Below are 17,688 nucleotides of genomic sequence, written 5' to 3'. Positions count from 1 at the left end.
AGGGTGGTTTTGAGGCTGAAGGCAGCAGGAAAGCCTGCAGCCCCCAGGTGTGTGGGGCTACGCAAGTGGTTCCCAAAGAGCTTTAGAACAAGGCATAGTTTTCCCTGCTGGCTCTTTGGGCGTGGGACCAATCTCCAGACATATGGCCATTTTTGTGCCTGGCGCTGCACCAAGTGGGAAAGGGTGGTTCTGAGGCTGAAGGCAGCAGGAAAGCCTGCAGCCCGCAGGTGTGTGGGGCTACGCAAGCGGTTCCCAAAGAGCTTTAGAACAAGGCATAGTTTTCCCTGCTGGCTCTTAGGGTGTGGGACCCATCTACAGACATATGTAGATTTTGGAGTCTGGCGCCATGCCAAGTGGAAAGGGTGGTTTTGAGGCTGAAGGCGCCAGGAAAGCCTGCAGCCCGCAGGTGTGTGGGGCTACGCAAGCGGTTCCCAAAGAGCTTTAGAACAAGGCATAGTTTTCCCTGCTGGCTCTTTGGGCGTGGGACCAATCTCCAGACATATGGCCATTTTTATGCCTGGCGCTGCACCAAGTGGGAAAGGGTGGTTTTGAGGCTGAAGGCAGCAGGAAAGACTGCAGCCCCCAGGTGTGTGGGGCTACGCAAGCGGTTCCCAAAGAGCTTTAGAACAAGGCATAGTTTTCCCTGCTGGCTCTTTGGGCGTGGGACCAATCTCCAGACATATGGCCATTTTTGTGCCTGGTGCTGCACCAAGTGGGAAAGGGTGGTTTTGAGGCTGAAGGCAGCAGGAAAGCCTGCAGCCCCCAGGTCTGTGGGGCTACGCAAGCGGTTCCCAAAGAGCTTTAGAAGAAGGCATAGTTTTCCCTGCTGGCTCTTTGGGCGTGGGACCAATCTCCAGACATATGGCCATTTTTGTGCCTGGCGCTGCACCAAGTGGGACAGGGTGGTTTTGAGGCTGAAGGCAGCAGGAAAGCCTGCAGCCCCCAGGTGTGTGGGGCTACGCAAGTGGTTCCCAAAGAGCTTTAGAACAAGGCATAGTTTTCCCTGCTGGCTCTTTGGGCATGGGACCAATCTCCAGACATATGGCCATTTTTGTGCCTGGCGCTGCACCAAGTGGGAAAGGGTGGTTCTGAGGCTGAAGGCAGCAGGAAAGCCTGCAGCCCCCAGGTCTGTGGGGCTACGCAAGCGGTTCCCAAAGAGCTTTAGAACAAGGCATAGTTTTCCCTGCTGGCTCTTTGGGCGTGGGACCAATCTCCAGACATATGGCCATTTTTGTGCCTGGTGCTGCACCAAGTGGGAAAAGGTGGTTTTGAGGCTGAAGGCAGCAGGAAAGCCTGCAGCCCCCAGGTGTGTCGGGCTACGCAAGCGGTTCCCAAAGAGCTTAAGAAGAAGGCATAGTTTTCCCTGCTGGCTCTTTGGGCGTGGGACCAATCTCCAGACATATGGCCATTTTTGTGCCTGGCACGGCGCCAAGTGGGAAAGGGTGGTTTTGAGGCTGAAGGCAGCAGGAAAGCCTGCAGCCCCCAGGTCTGTGGGGCTACGCAAGCGGTTCCCAAAGAGCTTTAGAACAAGGCATAGTTTTCCCTGCTGGCTCTTTGGGCATGGGACCTCTCTCCAGACATATGGCCATTTTTGTGCCTGGCGCTGCACCAAGAGGGAAAGGGTGGTTTTGAGGCTGAAGGCAGCAGGAAAGCCTGCAGCCCGCAGGTGTGTGGGGCTACGCATGCGGTTCCCAAAGAGCTTTAGAACAAGGCATAGTTTTCCCTGCTGGCTCTTTGGGCGTGGGACCAATCTCCAGACATATGGCCATTTTTGTGCCTGGCGCTGCACCAAGTGGGAAAGGGTGGTTTTGAGGCTGAAGGCAGCAGGAAAGCCTGCAGCCCCCAGGTCTGTGGGGCTACGCAAGCGGTTCCCAAAGAGCTTTAGAACAAGGCATAGTTTTCCCTGCTGGCTCTTTGGGCGTGGGACCCATCACCAGACATATGGCCATTTTTGTGCCTGGCGCTGCACCAAGTGGGAAAGGGTGGTTTTGAGGCTGAAGGCGCCAGGAAAGCCTGCAGCCGCCAGGTCTGTGGGGCTACGCAAGCGGTTCCCAAAGAGCTTTAGAAGAAGGCATAGTTTTCCCTGCTGGCTCTTTGGGCGTGGGACCAGTCTCCAGACATATGTAGATTTTGGAGGCTGGCACCACGCCAAGTCGGAAAGGGTGGTTTTGAGGCTGAGGGCGCCAGGAAAGCCTGCAGCCCCCAGGTCTGTGGGGCTACGCAAGCGGTTCCCAAAGAGCTTTACAAGAAGGCATAATTTTCCCTGCTGGCCCTTTGGGCGTGGGACCAGTCACCAGACATATGGCCATTTTTGTGCCTGGCGCTGCACCAAGTGGGAAAGGGTGGTTTTGAGGCTGAAGGCAGCAGGAAAGCCTGCAGCCCCCAGGTCTGTGGGGCTACGCAAGCGGTTCCCAAAGAGCTTTAGAACAAGGCATAGTTTTCCCTGCTGGCTCTTTGGGCGTGGGACCAATCTCTAGACATATGGCCATTTTTGTGCCTGGCGCAGCACCACGTGGGAAAGGGTGGTTTTGAGGCTGAAGGCAGCAGGAAAGCCTGCAGCCCCCATGTGTGTCGGGCTACGCAAGCGGTTCCCAAAGAGCTTTAGAACAAGGCATAGTTTTCCCTGCTGGCTCTTTGGGTGTGGGACCCATCTACAGACATATGTAGATTTTGGAGTCTGGCGCCACGCCAAATGGGAAAGGGTGGTTTTGAGGCCGAAGGCAGCAGGAAAGCCTGCAGCCCCCAGGTGTGTGGGGCTACGCAAGCGGTTCCCAAAGAGCTTTACAACAAGGCATAGTTTTCCCTGCTGGCTCTTTGGGCGTGGGACCCATCACCAGACATATGGCCATTTTTGTGCCTGGCGCTGCACCAAGTGGGAAAGGGTGGTTTTGAGGCTGAAGGCGCCAGGAAAGCCTGCAGCCGCCAGGTCTGTGGGGCTACGCAAGCGGTTCCCAAAGAGCTTTAGAAGAAGGCATAGTTTTCCCTGCTGGCTCTTTGGGCGTGGGACCAGTCTCCAGACATATGTAGATTTTGGAGGCTGGCACCACGCCAAGTCGGAAAGGGTGGTTTTGAGGCTGAGGGCGCCAGGAAAGCCTGCAGCCCCCAGGTCTGTGGGGCTACGCAAGCGGTTCCCAAAGAGCTTTACAAGAAGGCATAATTTTCCCTGCTGGCCCTTTGGGCGTGGGACCAGTCACCAGACATATGGCCATTTTTGTGCCTGGCGCTGCACCAAGTGGGAAAGGGTGGTTTTGAGGCTGAAGGCAGCAGGAAAGCCTGCAGCCCCCAGGTCTGTGGGGCTACGCAAGCGGTTCCCAAAGAGCTTTAGAACAAGGCATAGTTTTCCCTGCTGGCTCTTTGGGCGTGGGACCAATCTCTAGACATATGGCCATTTTTGTGCCTGGCGCAGCACCACGTGGGAAAGGGTGGTTTTGAGGCTGAAGGCAGCAGGAAAGCCTGCAGCCCCCATGTGTGTCGGGCTACGCAAGCGGTTCCCAAAGAGCTTTAGAACAAGGCATAGTTTTCCCTGCTGGCTCTTTGGGTGTGGGACCCATCTACAGACATATGTAGATTTTGGAGTCTGGCGCCACGCCAAATGGGAAAGGGTGGTTTTGAGGCCGAAGGCAGCAGGAAAGCCTGCAGCCCCCAGGTGTGTGGGGCTACGCAAGCGGTTCCCAAAGAGCTTTACAACAAGGCATAGTTTTCCCTGCTGGCTCTTTGGGCGTGGGACCAATCTCCAGACATATGGCCATTTTTGTGCCTGGCGCTGCACCAAGTGGGAAAGGGTGGTTTTGAGGCTGAAGGCAGCAGGAAAGACTGCAGCCCGCAGGTGTGTGGGGCTACGCAAGCGGTTCCCAAAGAGCTTTAGAACAAGGCATAGTTTTCCCTGCTGGCTCTTTGGGCGTGGGACCAGTCTCCAGACATATGGCCATTTTTGTGCCTGGCGCTGCACCAAGTGGGAAAGGGTGGTTTTGAGGCTGAAGGCAGCAGGAAAGCCTGCAGCCCCCAGGTGTGTGGGGCTACGCAAGCGGTTCCCAAAGAGCTTTAGAACAAGGCATAGTTTTCCCTGCTGGCTCTTTGGGCGTGGGACCAATCTCCAGACATATGGCCATTTTTGTGCCTGGCGCGGCGCCAAGTGGGACAGGGTTGTTTTGAGGCTGAAGGCAGCTGGAAAGCCTGCAGCCCCCAGGTCTGTGGGGCTACGCAAGCGGTTCCCAAAGAGCTTTACAACAAGGCATAGTTTTCCCTGCTGGCTCTTTGGGCGTGGGACCTATCTCCAGACATATGGCCATTTTTGTGCGTGGCGCTACACCAAGAAAGAAAGGGTGGTTTTGAGGCTGAAGGCAGCAGGAAAGCCTGCAGCCCGCAGGTGTGTGGGGCTACGCAAGCGGTTCCCAAAGAGCTTTAGAACAAGGCATAGTTTTCCCTGCTGGCTCTTTGGGCGTGGGACCAGTCACCAGACATATGGCCATTTTTGTGCCTGGCGCGGCGCCAAGTGGGAAAGGGTGGTTTTGAGGCTGAAGGCAGCAGGAAAGCCTGCAGCCCCCAGGTGTGTGGGGCTACGCAAGCGGTTCCCAAAGAGCTTTAGAACAAGGCATAGTTTTCCCTGCTGGCTCTTTGGGCATGGGACCAATCTCCAGACATATATCCATTTTTCTGCCTGGCGCTGCACCAAGTGGGAAAGGGTGGTTTTGAGGCTGAAGGCGCCATTAAAGCCTGCAGCCCCCAGGTGTGTGGGGCTACGCAAGTGGTTCCCAAAGAGCTTTAGAACAAGGCATAGTTTTCCCTGCTGGCTCTTTGGGCATGGGACCAATCTCCAGACATATGGCCATTTTTGTGCCTGGCGCTGCACCAAGTGGGAAAGGGTGGTTCTGAGGCTGAAGGCAGCAGGAAAGCCTGCAGCCCCCAGGTCTGTGGGGCTACGCAAGCGGTTCCCAAAGAGCTTTAGAACAAGGCATAGTTTTCCCTGCTGGCTCTTTGGGCGTGGGACCAATCTCCAGACATATGGCCATTTTTGTGCCTGGTGCTGCACCAAGTGGGAAAAGGTGGTTTTGAGGCTGAAGGCAGCAGGAAAGCCTGCAGCCCCCAGGTGTGTCGGGCTACGCAAGCGGTTCCCAAAGAGCTTAAGAAGAAGGCATAGTTTTCCCTGCTGGCTCTTTGGGCGTGGGACCAATCTCCAGACATATGGCCATTTTTGTGCCTGGCACGGCGCCAAGTGGGAAAGGGTGGTTTTGAGGCTGAAGGCAGCAGGAAAGCCTGCAGCCCGCAGGTGTGTGGGGCTACGCAAGCGGTTCCCAAAGAGCTTTAGAACAAGGCATAGTTTTCCCTGCTGGCTCTTTGGGCATGGGACCTCTCTCCAGACATATGGCCATTTTTGTGCCTGGCGCTGCACCAAGAGGGAAAGGGTGGTTTTGAGGCTGAAGGCAGCAGGAAAGCCTGCAGCCCGCAGGTGTGTGGGGCTACGCATGCGGTTCCCAAAGAGCTTTAGAACAAGGCATAGTTTTCCCTGCTGGCTCTTTGGGCGTGGGACCAATCTCCAGACATATGGCCATTTTTGTGCCTGGCGCTGCACCAAGTGGGAAAGGGTGGTTTTGAGGCTGAAGGCAGCAGGAAAGCCTGCAGCCCCCAGGTCTGTGGGGCTACGCAAGCGGTTCCCAAAGAGCTTTAGAACAAGGCATAGTTTTCCCTGCTGGCTCTTTGGGCGTGGGACCCATCACCAGACATATGGCCATTTTTGTGCCTGGCGCTGCACCAAGTGGGAAAGGGTGGTTTTGAGGCTGAAGGCGCCAGGAAAGCCTGCAGCCGCCAGGTCTGTGGGGCTACGCAAGCGGTTCCCAAAGAGCTTTAGAAGAAGGCATAGTTTTCCCTGCTGGCTCTTTGGGCGTGGGACCAGTCTCCAGACATATGTAGATTTTGGAGGCTGGCACCACGCCAAGTCGGAAAGGGTGGTTTTGAGGCTGAGGGCGCCAGGAAAGCCTGCAGCCCCCAGGTCTGTGGGGCTACGCAAGCGGTTCCCAAAGAGCTTTACAAGAAGGCATAATTTTCCCTGCTGGCCCTTTGGGCGTGGGACCAGTCACCAGACATATGGCCATTTTTGTGCCTGGCGCTGCACCAAGTGGGAAAGGGTGGTTTTGAGGCTGAAGGCAGCAGGAAAGCCTGCAGCCCCCAGGTCTGTGGGGCTACGCAAGCGGTTCCCAAAGAGCTTTAGAACAAGGCATAGTTTTCCCTGCTGGCTCTTTGGGCGTGGGACCAATCTCTAGACATATGGCCATTTTTGTGCCTGGCGCAGCACCACGTGGGAAAGGGTGGTTTTGAGGCTGAAGGCAGCAGGAAAGCCTGCAGCCCCCATGTGTGTCGGGCTACGCAAGCGGTTCCCAAAGAGCTTTAGAACAAGGCATAGTTTTCCCTGCTGGCTCTTTGGGTGTGGGACCCATCTACAGACATATGTAGATTTTGGAGTCTGGCGCCACGCCAAATGGGAAAGGGTGGTTTTGAGGCCGAAGGCAGCAGGAAAGCCTGCAGCCCCCAGGTGTGTGGGGCTACGCAAGCGGTTCCCAAAGAGCTTTACAACAAGGCATAGTTTTCCCTGCTGGCTCTTTGGGCGTGGGACCCATCACCAGACATATGGCCATTTTTGTGCCTGGCGCTGCACCAAGTGGGAAAGGGTGGTTTTGAGGCTGAAGGCGCCAGGAAAGCCTGCAGCCGCCAGGTCTGTGGGGCTACGCAAGCGGTTCCCAAAGAGCTTTAGAAGAAGGCATAGTTTTCCCTGCTGGCTCTTTGGGCGTGGGACCAGTCTCCAGACATATGTAGATTTTGGAGGCTGGCACCACGCCAAGTCGGAAAGGGTGGTTTTGAGGCTGAGGGCGCCAGGAAAGCCTGCAGCCCCCAGGTCTGTGGGGCTACGCAAGCGGTTCCCAAAGAGCTTTACAAGAAGGCATAATTTTCCCTGCTGGCCCTTTGGGCGTGGGACCAGTCACCAGACATATGGCCATTTTTGTGCCTGGCGCTGCACCAAGTGGGAAAGGGTGGTTTTGAGGCTGAAGGCAGCAGGAAAGCCTGCAGCCCCCAGGTCTGTGGGGCTACGCAAGTGGTTCCCAAAGAGCTTTAGAACAAGGCATAGTTTTCCCTGCTGGCTCTTTGGGCGTGGGACCAATCTCTAGACATATGGCCATTTTTGTGCCTGGCGCAGCACCACGTGGGAAAGGGTGGTTTTGAGGCTGAAGGCAGCAGGAAAGCCTGCAGCCCCCATGTGTGTCGGGCTACGCAAGCGGTTCCCAAAGAGCTTTAGAACAAGGCATAGTTTTCCCTGCTGGCTCTTTGGGTGTGGGACCCATCTACAGACATATGTAGATTTTGGAGTCTGGCGCCACGCCAAATGGGAAAGGGTGGTTTTGAGGCCGAAGGCAGCAGGAAAGCCTGCAGCCCCCAGGTGTGTGGGGCTACGCAAGCGGTTCCCAAAGAGCTTTACAACAAGGCATAGTTTTCCCTGCTGGCTCTTTGGGCGTGGGACCAATCTCCAGACATATGGCCATTTTTGTGCCTGGCGCTGCACCAAGTGGGAAAGGGTGGTTTTGAGGCTGAAGGCAGCAGGAAAGACTGCAGCCCGCAGGTGTGTGGGGCTACGCAAGCGGTTCCCAAAGAGCTTTAGAACAAGGCATAGTTTTCCCTGCTGGCTCTTTGGGCGTGGGACCAGTCTCCAGACATATGGCCATTTTTGTGCCTGGCGCTGCACCAAGTGGGAAAGGGTGGTTTTGAGGCTGAAGGCAGCAGGAAAGCCTGCAGCCCCCAGGTGTGTGGGGCTACGCAAGCGGTTCCCAAAGAGCTTTAGAACAAGGCATAGTTTTCCCTGCTGGCTCTTTGGGCGTGGGACCAATCTCCAGACATATGGCCATTTTTGTGCCTGGCGCGGCGCCAAGTGGGACAGGGTTGTTTTGAGGCTGAAGGCAGCTGGAAAGCCTGCAGCCCCCAGGTCTGTGGGGCTACGCAAGCGGTTCCCAAAGAGCTTTACAACAAGGCATAGTTTTCCCTGCTGGCTCTTTGGGCGTGGGACCTATCTCCAGACATATGGCCATTTTTGTGCGTGGCGCTACACCAAGAAAGAAAGGGTGGTTTTGAGGCTGAAGGCAGCAGGAAAGCCTGCAGCCCGCAGGTGTGTGGGGCTACGCAAGCGGTTCCCAAAGAGCTTTAGAACAAGGCATAGTTTTCCCTGCTGGCTCTTTGGGCGTGGGACCAGTCACCAGACATATGGCCATTTTTGTGCCTGGCGCGGCGCCAAGTGGGAAAGGGTGGTTTTGAGGCTGAAGGCAGCAGGAAAGCCTGCAGCCCCCAGGTGTGTGGGGCTACGCAAGCGGTTCCCAAAGAGCTTTAGAACAAGGCATAGTTTTCCCTGCTGGCTCTTTGGGCATGGGACCAATCTCCAGACATATATCCATTTTTCTGCCTGGCGCTGCACCAAGTGGGAAAGGGTGGTTTTGAGGCTGAAGGCGCCATTAAAGCCTGCAGCCCCCAGGTGTGTGGGGCTACGCAAGCGGTTCCCAAAGAGCTTTACAAGAAGGCAAAATTTTCCCTGCTGGCCCTTTGGGCGTGGGACCAGTCACCAGACATATGGCCATTTTTGTGCCTGGCGCTGCACCAAGTGGGAAAGGGTGGTTTTGAGGCTGAAGGCAGCAGGAAAGACTGCAGCCCCCAGGTGTGTGGGGCTACGCAAGCGGTTCCCAAAGAGCTTTACAACAAGGCATAGTTTTCCCTGCTGGCTCTTTGGGCGTGGGACCAATCTCCAGACATATGGCCATTTTTGTGCCTGGCGCTGCACCAAGTGGGAAAGGGTGGTTTTGAGGCTGAAGGCAGCAGGAAAGCCTGCAGCCCCCAGGTGTGTCGGGCTACGCAAGCGGTTCCCAAAGAGCTTTAGAAGAAGGCATAGTTTTCCCTGCTGGCTCTTTGGGCGTGGGACCAATCTCCAGACATATGGCCATTTTTGTGCCTGGCGCTGCACCAAGTGGGACAGGGTGGTTTTGAGGCTGAAGGCAGCAGGAAAGCCTGCAGCCCCCAGGTGTGTGGGGCTACGCAAGTGGTTCCCAAAGAGCTTTAGAACAAGGCATAGTTTTCCCTGCTGGCTCTTTGGGCGTGGGACCAATCTCCAGACATATGGCCATTTTTGTGCCTGGCGCTGCACCAAGTGGGAAAGGGTGGTTCTGAGGCTGAAGGCAGCAGGAAAGCCTGCAGCCCGCAGGTGTGTGGGGCTACGCAAGCGGTTCCCAAAGAGCTTTAGAACAAGGCATAGTTTTCCCTGCTGGCTCTTAGGGTGTGGGACCCATCTACAGACATATGTAGATTTTGGAGTCTGGCGCCATGCCAAGTGGAAAGGGTGGTTTTGAGGCTGAAGGCGCCAGGAAAGCCTGCAGCCCGCAGGTGTGTGGGGCTACGCAAGCGGTTCCCAAAGAGCTTTAGAACAAGGCATAGTTTTCCCTGCTGGCTCTTTGGGCGTGGGACCAATCTCCAGACATATGGCCATTTTTATGCCTGGCGCTGCACCAAGTGGGAAAGGGTGGTTTTGAGGCTGAAGGCAGCAGGAAAGACTGCAGCCCCCAGGTGTGTGGGGCTACGCAAGCGGTTCCCAAAGAGCTTTAGAACAAGGCATAGTTTTCCCTGCTGGCTCTTTGGGCGTGGGACCAATCTCCAGACATATGGCCATTTTTGTGCCTGGTGCTGCACCAAGTGGGAAAGGGTGGTTTTGAGGCTGAAGGCAGCAGGAAAGCCTGCAGCCCCCAGGTCTGTGGGGCTACGCAAGCGGTTCCCAAAGAGCTTTAGAAGAAGGCATAGTTTTCCCTGCTGGCTCTTTGGGCGTGGGACCAATCTCCAGACATATGGCCATTTTTGTGCCTGGCGCTGCACCAAGTGGGAAAGGGTGGTTTTGAGGCTGAAGGCAGCAGGAAAGCCTGCAGCCCCCAGGTGTGTGGGGCTACGCAAGTGGTTCCCAAAGAGCTTTAGAACAAGGCATAGTTTTCCCTGCTGGCTCTTTGGGCATGGGACCAATCTCCAGACATATGGCCATTTTTGTGCCTGGCGCTGCACCAAGTGGGAAAGGGTGGTTCTGAGGCTGAAGGCAGCAGGAAAGCCTGCAGCCCGCAGGTCTGTGGGGCTACGCAAGCGGTTCCCAAAGAGCTTTAGAACAAGGCATAGTTTTCGCTGCTGGCTCTTTGGGCGTGGGACCAGTCTCCAGACATATGTAGATTTTGGAGGCTGGCACCACGCCAAGTGGGAAAGGGTGGTTTTGAGGCTGAAGGCGCCATTAAAGCCTGCAGCCCCCAGGTCTGTGGGGCTACGCAAGCGGTTCCCAAAGAGCTTTACAAGAAGGCAAAATTTTCCCTGCTGGCCCTTTGGGCGTGGGACCAGTCACCAGACATATGGCCATTTTTGTGCCTGGCGCTGCACCAAGAGGGAAAGGGTGGTTTTGAGGCTGAAGGCAGCAGGAAAGCCTGCAGCCCGCAGGTGTGTGGGGCTACGCAAGCGGTTCCCAAAGAGCTTTAGAACAAGGCATAGTTTTCCCTGCTGGCTCTTTGGGCGTGGGACCAGTCACCAGACATATGGCCATTTTTGTGCCTGGCGCGGCGCCAAGTGGGACAGGGTGGTTTTGAGGCTGAAGGCAGCAGGAAAGCCTGCAGCCCCCAGGTGTGTGGGGCTACGCAAGCGGTTCCCAAAGAGCTTTAGAAGAAGGCATAGTTTTCCCTGCTGGCTATTTGGGCGTGGGACCAATCTCCAGACATATGGCCATTTTTGTGCCTGGCGCTGCACCAAGTGGGAAAGGGTGGTTTTGAGGCTGAAGGCAGCAGGAAAGCCTGCAGCCTCCAGGTCTGTGGGGCCATGCCAGCGGTTCCCAAAGAGCTTTACAACAAGGCATAGTTTTCCCTGCTGGCTCTTTGGGCGTGGGACCAATCTCCAGACATATGGCCACTTTTGTGCCTGGCGCTGCACCAAGTGGGAAAGGGTGGTTTTGAGGCTGAAGGCAGCAGGAAAGCCTGCAGCCCCCAGGTCTGTGGGGCTACGCAAGCGGTTCCCAAAGAGCTTTAGAACAAGGCATAGTTTTCCCTGCTGGCTCTTTGGGCATGGGACCAATCTCCAGACATATATCCATTTTTCTGCCTGGCGCTGCACCAAGTGGGAAAGGGTGGTTTTGAGTCTGTAGGCGCCATTAAAGCCTGCAGCCCCCAGGTGTGTCGGGCTACGCAAGCGGTTCCCAAAGAGCTTTACAAGAAGGCAAAATTTTCCCTGCTGGCCCTTTGGGCGTGGGACCAGTCACCAGACATATGGCCATTTTTGTGCCTGGCGCTGCACCAAGTGGGAAAGGGTGGTTTTGAGGCTGAAGGCAGTAGGAAAGACTGCAGCCCCCAGGTGTGTGGGGCTACGCAAGCGGTTCCCAAAGAGCTTTACAACAAGGCATAGTTTTCCCTGCTGGCTCTTTGGGCGTGGGACCAATCTCCAGACATATGGCCATTTTTGTGCCTGGCGCTGCACCAAGTGGGAAAGGGTGGTTTTGAGGCTGAAGGCATCAGGAAAGCCTGCAGCCCGCAGGTGTGTGGGGCTACGCAAGCGGTTCCCAAAGAGCTTTAGAAGAAGGCATAGTTTTCCCTGCTGGCTCTTTGGGCGTGGGACCAATCTCCAGACATATGGCCATTTTTGTGCCTGGCGCTGCACCAAGTGGGACAGGGTGGTTTTGAGGCTGAAGGCAGCAGGAAAGCCTGCAGCCCCCAGGTGTGTGGGGCTACGCAAGCGGTTCCCAAAGAGCTTTAGAACAAGGCATAGTTTTCCCTGCTGGCTCTTTGGGCGTGGGACCCATCACCAGACATATGGCCATTTTTGTGCCTGGCTCTGCACCAAGTGGGAAAGGGTGGTTTTGAGGCTGAAGGCAGCAGGAAAGCCTGCAGCCCCCAGGTCTGTGGGGCTACGCAAGCGGTTCCCAAAGAGCTTTAGAAGAAGGCATAGTTTTCCCTGCTGGCTCTTAGGGTGTGGGACCCATCTACAGACATATATAGATTTTGTAGTCTGGCGCTGCACCAAGTGGGAAAGGGTGGTTTTGAGGCTGAAGGCAGCAGGAAAGACTGCAGCCCTCAGGTCTGTGGGGCTACGCAAGCGGTTCCCTAAGAGCTTTAGAAGAAGGCATAGTTTTCCCTGCTGGCTCTTTGGGCGTGGGACCAATCTCCAGACATATGGCCATTTTTGTGCCTGGCGCGGCGCCAAGTGGGAAAGGGTGGTTTTGAGGCTGAAGGCAGCAGGAAAGACTGCAGCCCCCAGGTCTGTGGGGCTACGCAAGCGGTTCCCAAAGAGCTTTAGAACAAGGCATAGTTTTCCCTGCTGGCTCTTTGGGCGTGGGACCAATCTCCAGACATATGGCCATTTTTGTGCCTGGCGCTGCACCAAGTGGGAAAGGGTGGTTTTGAGGCTGAAGGCAGCAGGAAAGCCTGCAGCCCCCAGGTGTGTGGGGCTACGCAAGTGGTTCCCAAAGAGCTTTAGAAGAAGGCATAGTTTTCCCTGCTGGCTCTTAGGGTGTGGGACCCATCTACAGACATATGTAGATTTTGGAGTCTGGTGCTGCACCAAGTGGGAAAGGGTGGTTTTGAGTCTGTAGGCGCCAGTAAAGCCTGCAGCCCCCAGGTCTGTGGGGCTACGCAAGCGGTTCCCTAAGAGCTTTAGAAGAAGGCATAGTTTTCGCTGCTGGCTCTTTGGGCGTGGGACCAGTCTCCAGACATATGTATATTTTGGAGGCTGGCACCACGCCAAGTCGGAAAGGGTGGTTTTGAGGCTGAGGGCGCCAGGAAAGCCTGCAGCCCGCAGGTGTGTGGGGCTACGCAAGCGGTTCCCAAAGAGCTTTAGAACAAGGCATAGTTTTCCCTGCTGGCTCTTTGGGCGTGGGACCAATCTCCAGACATATGGCCATTTTTGTGCCTGGCGCTGCACCAAGTGGGAAAGGGTGGTTTTGAGGCTGAAGGCAGCAGGAAAGCCTGCAGCCCCCAGGTGTGTGGGGCTACGCAAGCGGTTCCCAAAGAGCTTTAGAACAAGGCATAGTTTTCCCTGCTGGCTCTTTGGGCGTGGGACCAATCTCCAGACATATGGCCATTTTTGTGCCTGGCGCTGCACCAAATGGGAAAGGGTGGTTTTGAGGCTGAAGGCAGCAGGAAAGCCTGTAGCCCCCAGGTGTGTGGGGCTACGCAAGCGGTTCCCAAAGAGCTTTAGAACAAGGCATAGTTTTCCCTGCTGGCTCTTTGGGTGTGGGACCCATCTACAGACATATGTAGATTTTGGAGTCTGGCGCCACGCCAAATGGGAAAGGGTGGTTTTGAGGCCGAAGGCAGCAGGAAAGCCTGCAGCCCCCAGGTGTGTGGGGCTACGCAAGCGGTTCCCAAAGGGCTTTACAACAAGGCATAGTTTTCCCTGCTGGCTCTTTGGGCGTGGGACCAATCTCCAGACATATGGCCATTTTTGTGCCTGGCGCTGCACCAAGTGGGAAAGGGTGGTTTTGAGGCTGAAGGCAGCAGGAAAGCCTGTAGCCCCCAGGTGTGTGGGGCTACGCAAGCGGTTCCCAAAGAGCTTTAGAACAAGGCATAGTTTTCCCTGCTGGCTCTTAGGGTGTGGGACCAATCTCCAGACATATGGCCATTTTTGTGCCTGGCGCTGCACCAAGTGGGAAAGGGTGGTTTTGAGGCTGAAGGCAGCAGGAAAGCCTGCAGCCCCCAGGTGTGTGGGGCTACGCAAGCGGTTCCCAAAGAGCTTTAGAAGAAGGCATAGTTTTCCCTGCTGGCTCTTTGGGCGTGGGACCAATCTCCAGACATATGGCCATTTTTGTGCCTGGCGCGGCGCCAAGTGGGAAAGGGTGGTTTTGAGGCTGAAGGCATCAGGAAAGCCTGCAGCCCGCAGGTGTGTGGGGCTACGCAAGCGGTTCCCAAAGAGCTTTAGAACAAGGCATAGTTTTCCCTGCTGGCTCTTTGGGCGTGGGACCCATCTACAGACATATGGCCATTTTTGTGCCTGGCGCTGCACCAAGTGGGAAAGGGTGGTTTTGAGGCTGAAGGCAGTAGGAAAGACTGCAGCCCCCAGGTGTGTGGGGCTACGCAAGCGGTTCCCAAAGAGCTTTACAACAAGGCATAGTTTTCCCTGCTGGCTCTTTGGGCGTGGGACCAATCTCCAGACATATGGCCATTTTTGTGCCTGGCGCTGCACCAAGTGGGAAAGGGTGGTTTTGAGGCTGAAGGCAGCAGGAAAGCCTGCAGCCCCCAGGTGTGTCGGGCTACGCAAGCGGTTCCCAAAGAGCTTTAGAAGAAGGCATAGTTTTCCCTGCTGGCTCTTTGGGCGTGGGACCAATCTCCAGACATATGGCCATTTTTGTGCCTGGCGCTGCACCAAGTGGGACAGGGTGGTTTTGAGGCTGAAGGCAGCAGGAAAGCCTGCAGCCCCCAGGTGTGTGGGGCTACGCAAGCGGTTCCCAAAGAGCTTTAGAACAAGGCATAGTTTTCCCTGCTGGCTCTTTGGGCGTGGGACCCATCACCAGACATATGGCCATTTTTGTGCCTGGCTCTGCACCAAGTGGGAAAGGGTGGTTTTGAGGCTGAAGGCAGCAGGAAAGACTGCAGCCCTCAGGTCTGTGGGGCTACGCAAGCGGTTCCCAAAGATCTTTAGAAGAAGGCATAGTTTTCCCTGCTGGCTCTTTGGGCGTGGGACCAATCTCCAGACATATGGCCATTTTTGTGCCTGGCGCGGCGCCAAGTGGGAAAGGGTGGTTTTGAGGCTGAAGGCAGCAGGAAAGACTGCAGCCCCCAGGTCTGTGGGGCTACGCAAGCGGTTCCCAAAGAGCTTTAGAACAAGGCATAGTTTTCCCTGCTGGCTCTTTGGGCGTGGGACCAATCTCCAGACATATGGCCATTTTTGTGCCTGGCGCTGCACCAAGTGGGAAAGGGTGGTTTTGAGGCTGAAGGCAGCAGGAAAGCCTGCAGCCCCCAGGTGTGTGGGGCTACGCAAGTGGTTCCCAAAGAGCTTTAGAAGAAGGCATAGTTTTCCCTGCTGGCTCTTAGGGTGTGGGACCCATCTACAGACATATGTAGATTTTGGAGTCTGGCACCACGCCAAATGGGAAAGGGTGGTTTTGAGGCCGAAGGCAGCAGGAAAGCCTGCAGCCCCCAGGTGTGTGGGGCTACGCAAGCGGTTCCCAAAGAGCTTTACAACAAGGCATAGTTTTCCCTGCTGGCTCTTTGGGCGTGGGACCAATCTCCAGACATATGGCCATTTTTGTGCCTGGCGCTGCACCAAGTGGGAAAGGGTGGTTTTGAGGCTGAAGGCAGCAGGAAAGCCTGTAGCCCCCAGGTGTGTGGGGCTACGCAAGCGGTTCCCAAAGAGCTTTAGAAGAAGGCATAGTTTTCCCTGCTGGCTCTTAGGGTGTGGGACCAATCTCCAGACATATGGCCATTTTTGTGCCTGGCGCTGCACCAAGTGGGAAAGGGTGGTTTTGAGGCTGAAGGCAGCAGGAAAGCCTGCAGCCCCCAGGTGTGTGGGGCTACGCAAGCGGTTCCCAAAGAGCTTTAGAAGAAGGCATAGTTTTCCCTGCTGGCTCTTTGGGCGTGGGACCAATCTCCAGACATATGGCCATTTTTGTGCCTGGCGCGGCGCCAAGTGGGAAAGGGTGGTTTTGAGGCTGAAGGCATCAGGAAAGCCTGCAGCCCGCAGGTGTGTGGGGCTACGCAAGCGGTTCCCAAAGAGCTTTAGAACAAGGCATAGTTTTCCCTGCTGGCTCTTTGGGCGTGGGACCCATCTACAGACATATGGCCATTTTTGTGCCTGGCGCTGCACCAAGAAGGAAAGGGTGGTTTTGAGGCTGAAGGCAGCAGGAAAGCCTGCAGCCCCCAGGTGTGTGGGGCTACGCAAGCGGTTCCCAAAGAGCTTTAGAAGAAGGCATAGTTTTCGCTGCTGGCTCTTTGGGCGTGGGACCAATCTCCAGACATATGGCCATTTTTGTGCCTGGCGCGGCGCCAAGTGGGACAGGGTTGTTTTGAGGCTGAAGGCAGCAGGAAAGCCTGCAGCCCGCAGGTGTGTGGGGCTACGCAAGCGGTTCCCAAAGAGCTTTACAACAAGGCATAGTTTTCCCTGCTGGCTCTTTGGGCGTGGGACCTATCTCCAGACATATGGCCATTTTTGTGCGTGGCGCTACACCAAGTGGGAAAGGGTGGTTTTGAGGCTGAAGGCAGCAGGAAAGCCTGCAGCCCGCAGGTGTGTGGGGCTACGCAAGCGGTTCCCAAAGAGCTTTAGAACAAGGCATAGTTTTCCCTGCTGGCTATTTGGGCGTGGGACCAATCTCCAGACATATGGCCATTTTTGTGCCTGGCGCTGCACCAAGTGGGAAAGGGTGGTTTTGAGGCTGAAGGCAGCAGGAAAGCCTGCAGCCTCCAGGTCTGTGGGGCCATGCCAGCGGTTCCCAAAGAGCTTTACAACAAGGCATAGTTTTCCCTGCTGGCTCTTTGGGCGTGGGACCAATCTCCAGACATATGGCCACTTTTGTGCCTGGCGCTGCACCAAGTGGGAAAGGGTGGTTTTGAGGCTGAAGGCAGCAGGAAAGCCTGCAGCCCCCAGGTGTGTGGGGCTACGCAAGCGGTTCCCAAAGAGCTTTAGAACAAGGCATAGTTTTCCCTGCTGGCTCTTTGGGCATGGGACCAATCTCCAGACATATATCCATTTTTCTGCCTGGCGCTGCACCAAGTGGGAAAGGGTGGTTTTGAGGCTGAAGGCGCCATTAAAGCCTGCAGCCCCCAGGTGTGTCGGGCTACGCAAGCGGTTCCCAAAGAGCTTTACAAGAAGACAAAATTTTCCCTGCTGGCCCTTTGGGCGTGGGACCAGTCACCAGACATATGGCCATTTTTGTGCCTGGCGCTGCACCAAGTGGGAAAGGGTGGTTTTGAGGCTGAAGGCAGTAGGAAAGACTGCAGCCCCCAGGTGTGTGGGGCTACGCAAGCGGTTCCCAAAGAGCTTTACAACAAGGCATAGTTTTCCCTGCTGGCTCTTTGGGCGTGGGACCAATCTCCAGACATATGGCCATTTTTGTGCCTGGCGCTGCACCAAGTGGGACAGGGTGGTTTTGAGGCTGAAGGCAGCAGGAAAGCCTGCAGCCCCCAGGTGTGTCGGGCTACGCAAGCGGTTCCCAAAGAGCTTTAGAAGAAGGCATAGTTTTCCCTGCTGGCTCTTTGGGCGTGGGACCAATCTCCAGACATATGGCCATTTTTGTGCCTGGCGCTGCACCAAGTGGGACAGGGTGGTTTTGAGGCTGAAGGCAGCAGGAAAGCCTGCAGCCCCCAGGTGTGTGGGGCTACGCAAGTGGTTCCCTAAGAGCTTTAGAACAAGGCATAGTTTTCCCTGCTGGCTCTTTGGGCATGGGACCAATCTCCAGACATATGGCCATTTTTGTGCCTGGCGCTGCACCAAGTGGGAAAGGGTGGTTCTGAGGCTGAAGGCAGCAGGAAAGCCTGCAGCCCCCAGGTCTGTGGGGCTACGCAAGCGGTTCCCAAAGAGCTTTAGAACAAGGCATAGTTTTCCCTGCTGGCTCTTAGGGTGTGGGACCCATCTACAGACATATGTAGATTTTGGAGTCTGGCGCCATGCCAAGTGGAAAGGGTGGTTTTGAGGCTGAAGGCAGCAGGAAAGCCTGCAGCCCCCAGGTCT

The sequence above is a fragment of the Larus michahellis genome, chromosome 19 (genome assembly GCF_964199755.1).
Source record: "Larus michahellis chromosome 19, bLarMic1.1, whole genome shotgun sequence".
NCBI classification, from domain to species: domain Eukaryota; kingdom Metazoa; phylum Chordata; class Aves; order Charadriiformes; family Laridae; genus Larus; species Larus michahellis.
This window is presented reverse-complemented; position numbering follows the sequence as displayed.